General features: G+C 36.2%; 1 long non-coding RNA gene across 1 annotated transcript; it reads left to right on the top strand.

The window, feature by feature from the left end:
* Window positions 1–3156: 3156 nt before the first annotated feature.
* On the top strand, window positions 3157–6791 carry LOC136837350 (uncharacterized). Its single transcript, XR_010852660.1, has 2 exons — window positions 3157–4814; window positions 6507–6791. It is a non-coding gene; the product is annotated as an uncharacterized lncRNA (long non-coding RNA).
* The last annotated feature ends 4378 nt before the right edge of the window (window positions 6792–11169 follow it).

Raw genomic sequence — 11169 nt, 5'->3', positions numbered from 1 at the left:
CAGTTGCACTATGAAACAATTATTACGATAGGGTGGAAAGTAAGATGGAAGAAAGAGAGTATGAACGGCAATAGAGCAAAAGGAATCAAGGTAGTTGCAGCTAGGGACCGACAAAACGCTGCAAAAGACCTTAAGTAATGCCTACTGTGCACCACGAGAGGTGCACTGACGGCGCTACCCCCCACAGGGGACAATTTCCTTAAACAGAAGTATGAAATCACTGGGCAAAAACACGGACTACTCAATGATGCAAGTAAACCAAACTAAGTAACGTATCATTTTGCAGCGTCCGGAATGGATGCAGCATATATACATATACCTGGGTATTGTTGTCCATTAATACAAAAGCTTTACATTGGCTGTGCCTGCGAATCATTATGCAACCGCGAAATTCATGAATTTTAATTCACTGCAGAGGAGAGATGCTCGTGATACTCGCTGGTCTTCAATTTGTTTGTTGTGGGCCATTTCCGGTTTATGGAGAGTGAATTGTTGTTTGTTATACCGTAATAGCAGAAGATAAAAAGCATATATATATATATATATATATATATATATATATATATATATATATATATATATATATATATATATATATATATATTATTTTTTTTTTTTTTCTTGTGGTGACTTTGGTAATCATTTGTTATATTGTAAGCATAGAAACATGAATACTTCTATACATATATACAACAAATTATATATATATATATATATATATATATATATATATATATATATATATATATATATATATATATATATATACATACATACACACACACACACATATACATTTTATGTGTGTATAAATTAATTCTCCTGTAAATGACAAATAAAAGCAGATATATAAAAAGTTCCTATTTCTTCATTAATGAGTCTGGCTTTTGTTAGGTGCTACGAGTTTGAAGCACCTGTAACTGGGGTAAATTTTCCTTTCACCCTCTGACTCTACTTGAAAGCGAAATACTTCTATAAATAAGCAGCCTGTAACAAAGGTAATGAAGGCAAAATTTAGACAGAATAAAAGTCAAATTTTCTTTGTGTCCATGTGTGTGTGTGTGTTTGTGTTTGTGTGTGTGTGTGCGTGTGAATGGTGAATGTTGGGGAACAATTAAACTGGTGATTATCCTGAAATACCAGATGATTATCACTTTTGCTTTTGGTATTTGAATTGAATTCACCTTCTAACTCATTATTTTATCAGAAATGGAGAAATTTAAGCTTATTTGCATTTTACAAAAACAGCTTTGTTTGTAAGTTTATAATGATGTAAGTTATATATTCACTGAAGGCATTACGGTGCACGTCCAGAGAAATAACAAGCAGTTAACTGTTGTCAAGAAATTTGGTAATAAACACCATTAATGATTTAACTCATAGTTTCCCTTTAATGACTTTTGCAGTTTTACTTTTCTTTGCTGTTTTTATCTAAGCAGATTATTTTCAAATACGTTCGGCTAAACAAAGATTTGAAATGATTACTTTCTGACATATAGTAATTGACAAACGAGTGTTACTTAGTGTATTGGATCTTCGAATTTATATTTATTTATTTTTTTCACTCAACCGCAATCTCTCAGGATTGATTTTACGAAGTTGATTGAATTTAACATTTTCTCACCTGATACCTTTAAGTCCTTATGGCAAATGTCATCATATACAAAATCCAATGTATATGTTTTTTTTACAAGAATTACTTCAATTTCAGTTCCATCAGCCCTGAATTATGCCCCTTCATTCTTAAAACATTATCATAAGGATTGAAAATTTGCAGGTTATTACCAATGAAGCAACTAGGGAGCCTGGATTTATCCTTAAAACATTATCATAAGGAATGAAAATTTGCTGCCTTTTACCGATAAAGTAATTAAGGAGACTGGATTTATCCTTTAAACATTGTTGCAAGGATTGAAAATTTGCAGGTTATTATCAATAAAGTAATTAAGGAGCCTGTATTTATCTTTAAAACATTGTTGTAGAGATTGAAAATTTGCAGGTTATTACCAATAAAGTAATTAAGGATCCCGGATTTATCCGTACAACATTGTTGTAGGGGTTGAAAATTTGCAGGTTATTACCAATAAAGTAATTAAGGGAGACCTGGATGTATCCTTAAAACATTGTTGAAGGGATTTAAAATTTGCACGTTATTACCAATAAAGTGATTAAGGGGACTGGATTTATCCTTAAAATGTTATAGGGATTCAAAAATTTGCAGGTTATTACCAATAAAGTAATTAAGGAGAGTTTGTTCCCCGCAAATCATTGCCCATTCCACCTAAAGATCATAAGCATGAAACGTCTAGTCTGACACAGAGGAAAAGACCTCAATATTGAGGCAGAAGACCTTTGAAGTAATGCTTTGTTGGTATAACGGTCGCCTTGATGGCAGTAATTTTTTGTTACCTTCTCAATTCTGCTCATTATTTCTCTTTGTGGGGTGAATATTCGTATATTTTCCTTATATTAATCGTAACTACTCCTCTTGGGTAAAAGCACATGATTGTTGCTCTTTTTTTCTAATTGTAAACATACAGATAATATAAAAAAAAACATTGACAATGATTAAAGTTTCACCACTCTCAAAAGCACTGCCTGCATAGTGACTGTCAAGGTTTATTAGATACTGCATAAAAAATTTTTATAACGCCAACCCGTAATATGTTGAATGACGTCATTGTCAGAGTGCCTATTAAATCTACACAGTAATATCTCAAAACTTAATTATACAAACTGGATTCATCGCCAACATTCGGGCTGGTTTGTTAAATGTATATTTGCTATTGTCAGCTTCTATTTATTGGAAATTCCCCACAAAAAAGTTGTTAGAAAGCGCTTGAATATAACGCTATTTGGTAATATATATTCCTTAGAATGTAAGACTAAGTAAGGGAATTATTTATTTATTTATTTATTTATCTATATTTTACAGCGTGAGAACTTAATAGAAAGAAGAATTCCCTTTTAGTTCGGTAACTTACTAAAGAAAGCTTACTAACTGGGTAATCATGAGCCAGTTTGATCAAACGAGAAATCTGCATTGTCAAACCATTAGCGTTAAATCATCAACAAAGCTTTTAAAGTTTCCACTTAAAAAAAAAACAAGGATTTCGTAGTCTTTCGCGTAAAGCGTCCAAGTTTCAAGAAGGGTGCCTACATGGTCCTTGTTTGTGACGTCAACAGCAACGGGTTTCTCGGCAAACCGAAAACGATCCATTAGTAACTCAGTTTTCACTGAGGGAAGTAATACTTCCAGTTCTAGTGTGTTTTTCGATGTCTGGGTCGTGTGGTTGATGGAAGATTTTCTGCTGAGTGAGGAGTCGAAAGTGATTCTGCTCTGGTTGGACTTTCGATGAGGGTTTTGTGGCTTGAAGTATGTTCTCCGTGGAGTCGTGGCGATTGGTTTAACTTCCTACGGGGGTTTAGTGGTTTGAAGGATGGTGTACGTGAGGTCGTGGCTACTCTCCCGTGCTATGCAAAAGCTGAGTTTCACTACAGTTTTTTTTTACTTTAAATTTTAGTAACTTAAATCGTGACTTCAGAAGTTTTATTTTCGAATGTTGACGTAACGTAATTGTTTGCTGTAAAATTGTTTGATTTACTCTATTTCGTGGTTTAAGTTTAATTTTCTCAACTCTTAATAGTTCATGACTATTTACCTGTTGTATTTATAAACTTTTATATTTCGTGACTTCAGTTAGATTTTCCCCCCACGCAGTAGTTAATGTTTACTCAACGTAATTACTTCCTGTAATTGAACATTTTAGGTTTTTGGTGGCTTTAAGTTTACGTGTAATTAACTTTTAAGATAATTCGTGAATTCAGTTTTTCTTGTAACTGTATAATATAATTAACGTATTTGCTTGTAGTGCTTAACTTTCAGATTTCGTGATTTCAAGTTTTACTCTCTCTATTCGTAAGTTTCTAAGTTTCTTTACATAACATAATTGCTTATGACAGGTTAATTTTTGCTTTCCTGTAAGGTTTTTCAGTTGTGCTTAATTGTAGGTTAAATAAACTTTTTCATTTTACCTTAGTTTTGTTGTATTGATCATAATTGATGTGAATAATTATCTTTCGTGGATGCCAATGGGCACTAGACTAAGGAATTTTCTTAATTTTTTTTTTGGGGGGGGTGTTAAAGATTTTCAATACTCATTTAAAAACAAATTTTAAAGTGATACTTTTAAATGTTAGGTTACAAAACTTAGTTGGCCAGGGATTATATCGGTGCTCCATATTGTTTCAAGATCGTGGGTTCTCGTATAACCCAAGGTGGTTAGTATTCAAAATATTTGGGTTAGTATTCAGATTATAATTTACTGGGAATTAGAATCTGTTAAAATAATACTTTAGTGTAAAGCCTTCTTTTAAACTTTAACTTAGTGATAGGTTAGTCTCTGATTAAAGCTGTGGTATGCTGAAATTAAATTTAACTTTACAGATTTCCGTGAAATGAAATCCAGTTCAAGAAGCGAATTAAGTTTGTGAGAAATAGGTCAAAATTCTCAAGCCAGGGAAAATTTTCTGAAGCCACGCAAGAGTGGGTATCATACTTTTCCAAGACTGGCTCAGTACAAGGGAGCTGCTGCCGATACATTGTCGTCTGCATCAACCAAATCATTTTTTTTTTTTTTTACCTCCACCCTTGCAGGGGCGGTGCCCCTGTTGGGGTGGAGGTACATCCCATGGCCCGGTCCATAGGTCTTAGGACCTATGGACAGGCTCTTGGAAGGCACCTCCCATGGCCGGGTCCATAGGTCTTAGGACCTATGGTCAGGCTCATGGGAGGTTTAATTTTCTTCAAACTGGTAAGTGCACCAGTTTTGTCAAATTTAGGGGTTAATGTACTGTGACCAAGATTCACTTTGGTTTTGAAGATTTTGAAGTGATAGTTTTGCTTTTAGTTTTTGACGGCATGATAGCACAGAAGATAACGTAAGGTCTAATATTGAGTTAAGAATACATAAATTTAATTTTAGTTTCCAAAGTTTAGCAGCCATTTAATGTAAGCTTAATATTTCTTAAAAGTTAAATATTAACTTATCTTTTATATATTGCATTCATACTTCTCAAATTACAAGGACGTTAACCGAAGCTTAAGATTTGTTAAAATTTATTTTTTACCTTTGATATATTGCATCCGTACTTAAGAGTGTTAACTTATTTTTTGCTAATGCATTGCTTTAAAGCTTTTGTAATATAAATGCCAGTAATACAACGAGCAGGCCTCTTTAAATGCCAGTAATACAACGTGCAGGCCTGTTTTCACTTTTGATGCAAAGATCTGTGCCTGTGCTTGGTAATACGGTAGGCAAACCTGTGCTTGGTAACACGAGGCAAAACCTGTGCCAGTAAGCCATTAGGCAAACCAGTTGGTAATACGGTAGGCAAACCTGTGCTTGCATGAAAACCATTTTACGGCAGGCAAAATTTTTGCTTGCCAATACGGCCAGGAAATGATAACACGGTAGGGTAAACCCTGTGCTTGCAATACGGTAAAAAACCTGTGCTTAACGGTAGGCAAACCTGGCTTGCTTTACGGTAGGAAACCCTGTGCTTGGTAATACGGTAGGCAAAGTGCTTGGTAATACGGGGGCAAACCTGTGCTTGGTAATACGGTTGCAAACCTGTGCTTGGTAATAAGGCAAACCTTATTTAATACGGTAGGCAAACCTGGCTTTTGGTAGGCAAATGTGCTTGGTAATGAGAGGCAAACCTGTTTTGTTACGGTAGGCAAACCTGTGCTTTTACCGGTAGGAAAAAATATAAATTATACGGGTAGGCAACCTGTGCTTGGCTGGTAGGCAAAACCGAAAAAAATAACCGGCAAACCTGTGCTTGGTAATGGGTAGGCAAACCTGTGCTTGGTAATACGGTAGGCAAACCTGTGCTTGGTAATACGGTAGGCAAACCTGTGCTTGGTAATACGGTAGGCAAACCTGTGCTTGGTAATACGGTAGGCAAACCTGTGCTTGGTAATACGGTAGGCAAACCTGTGCTTGGTAATACGGTAGGCAAACCTGTGCTTGGTAATACGGTAGGCAAACCTGTGCTTGGTAATATGGTAGGCAATCACACTTTATGCCAATATTACGATTTACTCTTCATTCCAGTAATGTTAGTTAATATCTGAGCCAAGGAAACTGCCAGTTCATGCTACTAATGCTTTAACTCAGCACCCCTGTCGAATTGAGCTTTTCTTTCTGGTCGGCCCCTCACTTATCTTTAATGTGGTCGTTCCTTCGGCCCGTTAACTTGTTAGCACGTTTTTGGGCATCTGGCGCCCTGGTTTGCTAGCATTTTTTTTTTTCCTGTTTTGGTCAGAGGGTTTATACATGGTTGGTTTGGATTGATGAATATTGCATATTTTATGATGAATATTGCATATTTTATGAAGACTTCGGTTTTTGTAAGTTTAAAACCTTGTTTTACTATGTCCTAAAAATTTACGCCTATTATAAATGCTAAAAGTATTCTGCCGAGTATTTTTTGCTTTACAGGATGTTGACTGGAATGGTATGATTTAAGACTATGGGGAACTTAACACCAGAGTTAGTTGCTTTTACTCCAAAATAGTGTTAAATGAGGTGAGAATGGAATCCCTAGTGTTACAGAGTTACTTTGAAATAAATTTACGTACCCTGAAGGTTCAAAGGTTTATTTATACACTTCAGCTAACACTGATGCTCGTGTAAATATGAACGGTGTTACCTTCATAAAAATGTTGCGAACTTTGTATCCTTTCTTGCCATGAATTGAGTAAAATAAACATAGGTTTACCTTGATACGTAGTTTTTAACATCCTCAGGGTTTTACAATGCAAAAGACTACCAGTGACTTCATTTATTAAACCAGAATGCAAATGTGTACTATAGCTTGATAATGCTATTGTTGGATGTATCAAGTTTTAATTTAATACCTGAAACTAGTATGGTTTAGCTTTTAACTTATAATTCAGGTGCTCATGAATCTGTAGTGTGTAGCGAAGCACTGGATTTTTGCAGTAATATCTTAAGACTGGGTATATGTTTATGGACTTTATTGAACTTGAAACAAAGCCTTTAAAGCAAATAAGTTTGGTATTGACAATTGTATTAACAATTGTAATTACTGAATATTACTTAGTTGTTGGTCTGATGGAGACTACTTAACTTTAGATTTTTGTAGGAATTTTGCTTTTAAAAAATGTCAATCTAGAAATTAACAGCTGCTGTTAAAAAGCAAAGTATACCATTGAGAGTAAAAGGAAGGATTGTTTGAAATAAGTGGCATGGCTGTTGTCATTGTGCAATAACTTAGAGTATCCACACAAGGTACTTGTAGAAAGTTAATCCTTAAAGCAACGGAAACTGGGTGGTTTGAATTCGGTTGAAAATTAAATCGGGAATAACTTTTCGTTAATTCATACTTAAACACAAGTCTGCTACAATGCTCCCTTGTATATGGCTCATTTTCAAGTTGTTAGTCTCTCTCTCTCTCTCTCTCAAGCTCGAGCTCGCTATCTAATTTGTTAGTTTGAAACTGTGTAGAATACAGTTGAGGAGCAGCCAGTGACGGGAAGTCTAATGTAAGTAAAATTGTAATTTTCGCTCCCTTGGCCATGTTCCTACGGGGACTTAAATTGAAACTCGCTGCAATAACTTACCAATGAAATCTTAACGCCATTTACTTAAATTTGGTGATTAGTATCTGGGGAGAATCGCAAATATTTGATGGATTAAGAGGAGTAAATCCCAGGTTGCCTTACAAATGGCACCAGAATATTAATAGAAAGGAACCAAAGACTGCGTCCACACGATCGAGCTTTGTTCGACGTACTGTCCGGTGTGACGTCAGAAGCGGGCAAAGTTCTGGCTTTGCCCGCGGTTTCTCCGCTTCCTCATATCGGACAAAGTTCGTCGAACAAAGGTCGATCGTGTGGACGCAGCCAAAGACTTTACGCATTTATCAAAGGTAACTCGACCTTAACTGGGGAATTAAAACTAAAACATTGACACGGAAATTCATTTCGCACATCATAATGCGAAGATTTGTTACTATTTTCCCATGTGATTATTTTGAGGCACTTTACCTGATTAATTTCCCCGTTGGTTGTCGGTCTGTGAAAACTATCGAGGTGTTCAACTAACCTAGGCTGTATGAAGGGCAGCGAGGGCACGCTCTTTTCATAATTTAAGAAAAAAAAATTAATGAAGAAACTAATGAAATATAGGGTGTTAATACTCTAACCTTACCTTGAGTGCAACGCTTTATATGGCTGGAGGTCTTGGCATCCTCAGCCTGGCCCGTCTTGGGACCGCTTAAGCTTAACGTTTTTTATTTTGATTTTTTTTTTCCCCAAAGACCTAAATGACTGATATCAATACCCTAGTCCTGCGGTTTGCTACAGAAGTACATGAGATTTTAGCGAGACATTAAAATGGACAGGCATTGAAGACGATACACTGAAAAGGCTTAAGAGCTATTTCATTCGTCAGTTTGGAAGTTTGAAGCATAAACTAGAAATGATTTCAGACTCGGTTAAGAGTGGTATCACAACTAAATTTATAATGTTCAATAAGTACTTTGGTTGTCCCATGATCTAATGTACGCCAGGTATTCTAAAGTACCCCTTCAATCATTATACAATTGTACGAAATGTTGCCATACAGTTTTGTTGGATATATTTAACCATGTTTTGTTGCAAGATCAGTAGGTATCCTGTAGGGTTTTATGACCCTTTTGACAGAATAACTGCTCTGTGCAATGGCTTGGTTAAACATTTTGACAGAATAACTGCTCTGTGCAATGGCTTGGTTAAACATTTTGACAGAATAACTGCTCTGTGCAATGGCTTGGTTAAACATTTTGACAGAATAACTGCTCTGTGCAATGGCTTGTTAAACATTTTGACAGGCTTGCAAGTTAAACATTTTGACAGAATAACTGCTCTGTGCAATGGCTTGGTTAAACATTTTGACAGAATAACTTGCAATGGCTTGGTTAAACATTTGACAGAATAACTGCTCTGTGCAATGGCTTAGTTAAACATTTTGACAGAATAACTGCTCTATGCAATGGCTTAGTTAAACAATCTCGAGCAAGAGTAATTTATTTTGCTAACCATATGTAATACTCGTTAGGAGTATTTATCTTGCTTTGCAGACGTTATTGGTGAATATTCGCCTTTATTCCTTTGTTCATTGATACATTCATTCTAAATCTAAACATTATTTAAAGACTGACCCAGTCGCGCCTGAAGTTATTACAAGTTGAATTTCATAATTAGTCATTATCAACATCGTCTGACCCATGGAAACTTCATTAGAGCACATCGTCATTCATTAATCATAATCCATTAGCTGCTGTAAACATCCGAAAATAGGCAAAAGAGACTGTTTTCCTCCTCCGGATTAATCTAATTTGTTCTCATCTCTCTAACCTTAATTGCCATTGTTACTTCGCGTTCCATATTAAAGCCCTGTTGCGTGAGCTGGCTTACTCCGTAGACGCAGTCACACGGTAGTGGGGGAAATTTTTCTTAAGATTTTTCGACTTTGCTTTGGATATTGCCATCTGAAGTTAGGAATTACATAGTTTGGCACTAGCAGCAGAAGGTTAATGGAATATCAACACCATTCCTTTTAAAGACTTGTTGAAAACCCTCTGCTGCGAAAAATAAAATGTGTTCTGGTGAATTCTATGTATCTTATCTATCTATTATACAGTGCACCACGCGAGATGCACTGATGGCACCACATCTGTACGGGATCAGTCATAATTGACTTTGACAGAAGTTGTACAGACAGAAGTCGTGTAGACAGATGCCCTTCTTGACACCCACCAGTCCTATTCATCCAGGCCTTAGATCGGCAATGAGTTTGGCTAGGTTTCGTGAAATTACTACTGATGGTATCAGATGTATAAAAACTCATTCAAACCGTTAAGCACTTAATCAATGGACAATATGGGTAGAATTAATTGCAGTTATTCAGTGGACTTCGTTACTCTTTCACTTTCCCTTAGTGATTCAAAGTCTACTGACGCTACTTTTTAAGTTTCACCAGGAGCCTTTGTTAAAGTAGCACATACCAGTAGCAGATTTATTCAGAATATACGCACATTTATGGTATATTTGTACACTTTCTTGGTAAACTGAAGAAAGGCTGTACATGTACAGAAATTAGCATATTTTTTTCTAAATATCAGAACGTACAATCTTAAAATAGCGTGCGAGTATATTTTCGTATAGTAGCTTAAACTATGTAAAGAGACGCGCTGTCTTCCAAGGCTATCCTAAATATCACGTAATGAAAGTAACGGTTCAGTTTTCTGCTGGCTCTACGTACTCACTGTCGTTCAGTAGGCAAAGTTTTCCGTAAGTAGTGTTAGGCAGCGTTCAATTGGGTTATCGAATGGCGATCACGTGGGGCGAAATTTTGTTTCTCCCTGGGAAACTTGCTTGCAGCTGACGCGCAGGTGTCTGAAATATCACTCAAACGGTGTTTCAGGTGTGTCCTATGGGAAATGTTGATCAAAGTTCAATAGCGTTAAGGGACTGGAGCTTTTTTTGGGGTGTGTTTTTTTTTTGAGGGGCGGGGGGGGCGGGAGTGGAAAATTTATAATAACTCGGCATCACCACCTATGTCGTCATGTTTTGACAAAGTATCTCATCACCGATAAGGTGAAAATTAGTGTTACTGTAATTTACACGTAAGCTAAAATTAAAGTAAACAGCGTTAATTTACCTTACCATTTCCATCCGCATTCCTGGCTAAGCGATCACCAGCGTAGTGTGGGGATAAAAAATGGCATGAATACACGTGTACGCGATGAAACATTAATCGATAATCACGTATAAAGTGTGCGCATGTCATACTTTTTTTTGCTTCGTTTCTTCAGAGTTCCTTCGATGAGGGATGAGAGCAGCTCGGAAGATTTTTATTCATTTGCCATAGGTACCTAGAATATACATATAACGTCAGCAATTGATATAAAACATTGTGATTCTGTATTCAGCTTCTCACGTCAACCGGAATTGTCCTTCTTCAACTCTGAATTGGTTGTTCTTTTACCTGCTAGTTTCTGCAGCTTGACTTGGTAATGCTCATTTCCCAGTGAATAAATGTTGTTTACTGGCTCAGGTAGCTCCCTGTTTCGTGGTGGCATGTCGTTAAGAAAAGT

Source organism: Macrobrachium rosenbergii, chromosome 59 (assembly GCF_040412425.1).
Source record: "Macrobrachium rosenbergii isolate ZJJX-2024 chromosome 59, ASM4041242v1, whole genome shotgun sequence".
Taxonomy (NCBI): Eukaryota; Metazoa; Arthropoda; class Malacostraca; order Decapoda; family Palaemonidae; genus Macrobrachium; species Macrobrachium rosenbergii.
The sequence above is the reverse complement of the archived record's forward strand: the minus strand, read 5'-3'. Positions and strand labels throughout refer to the sequence as shown.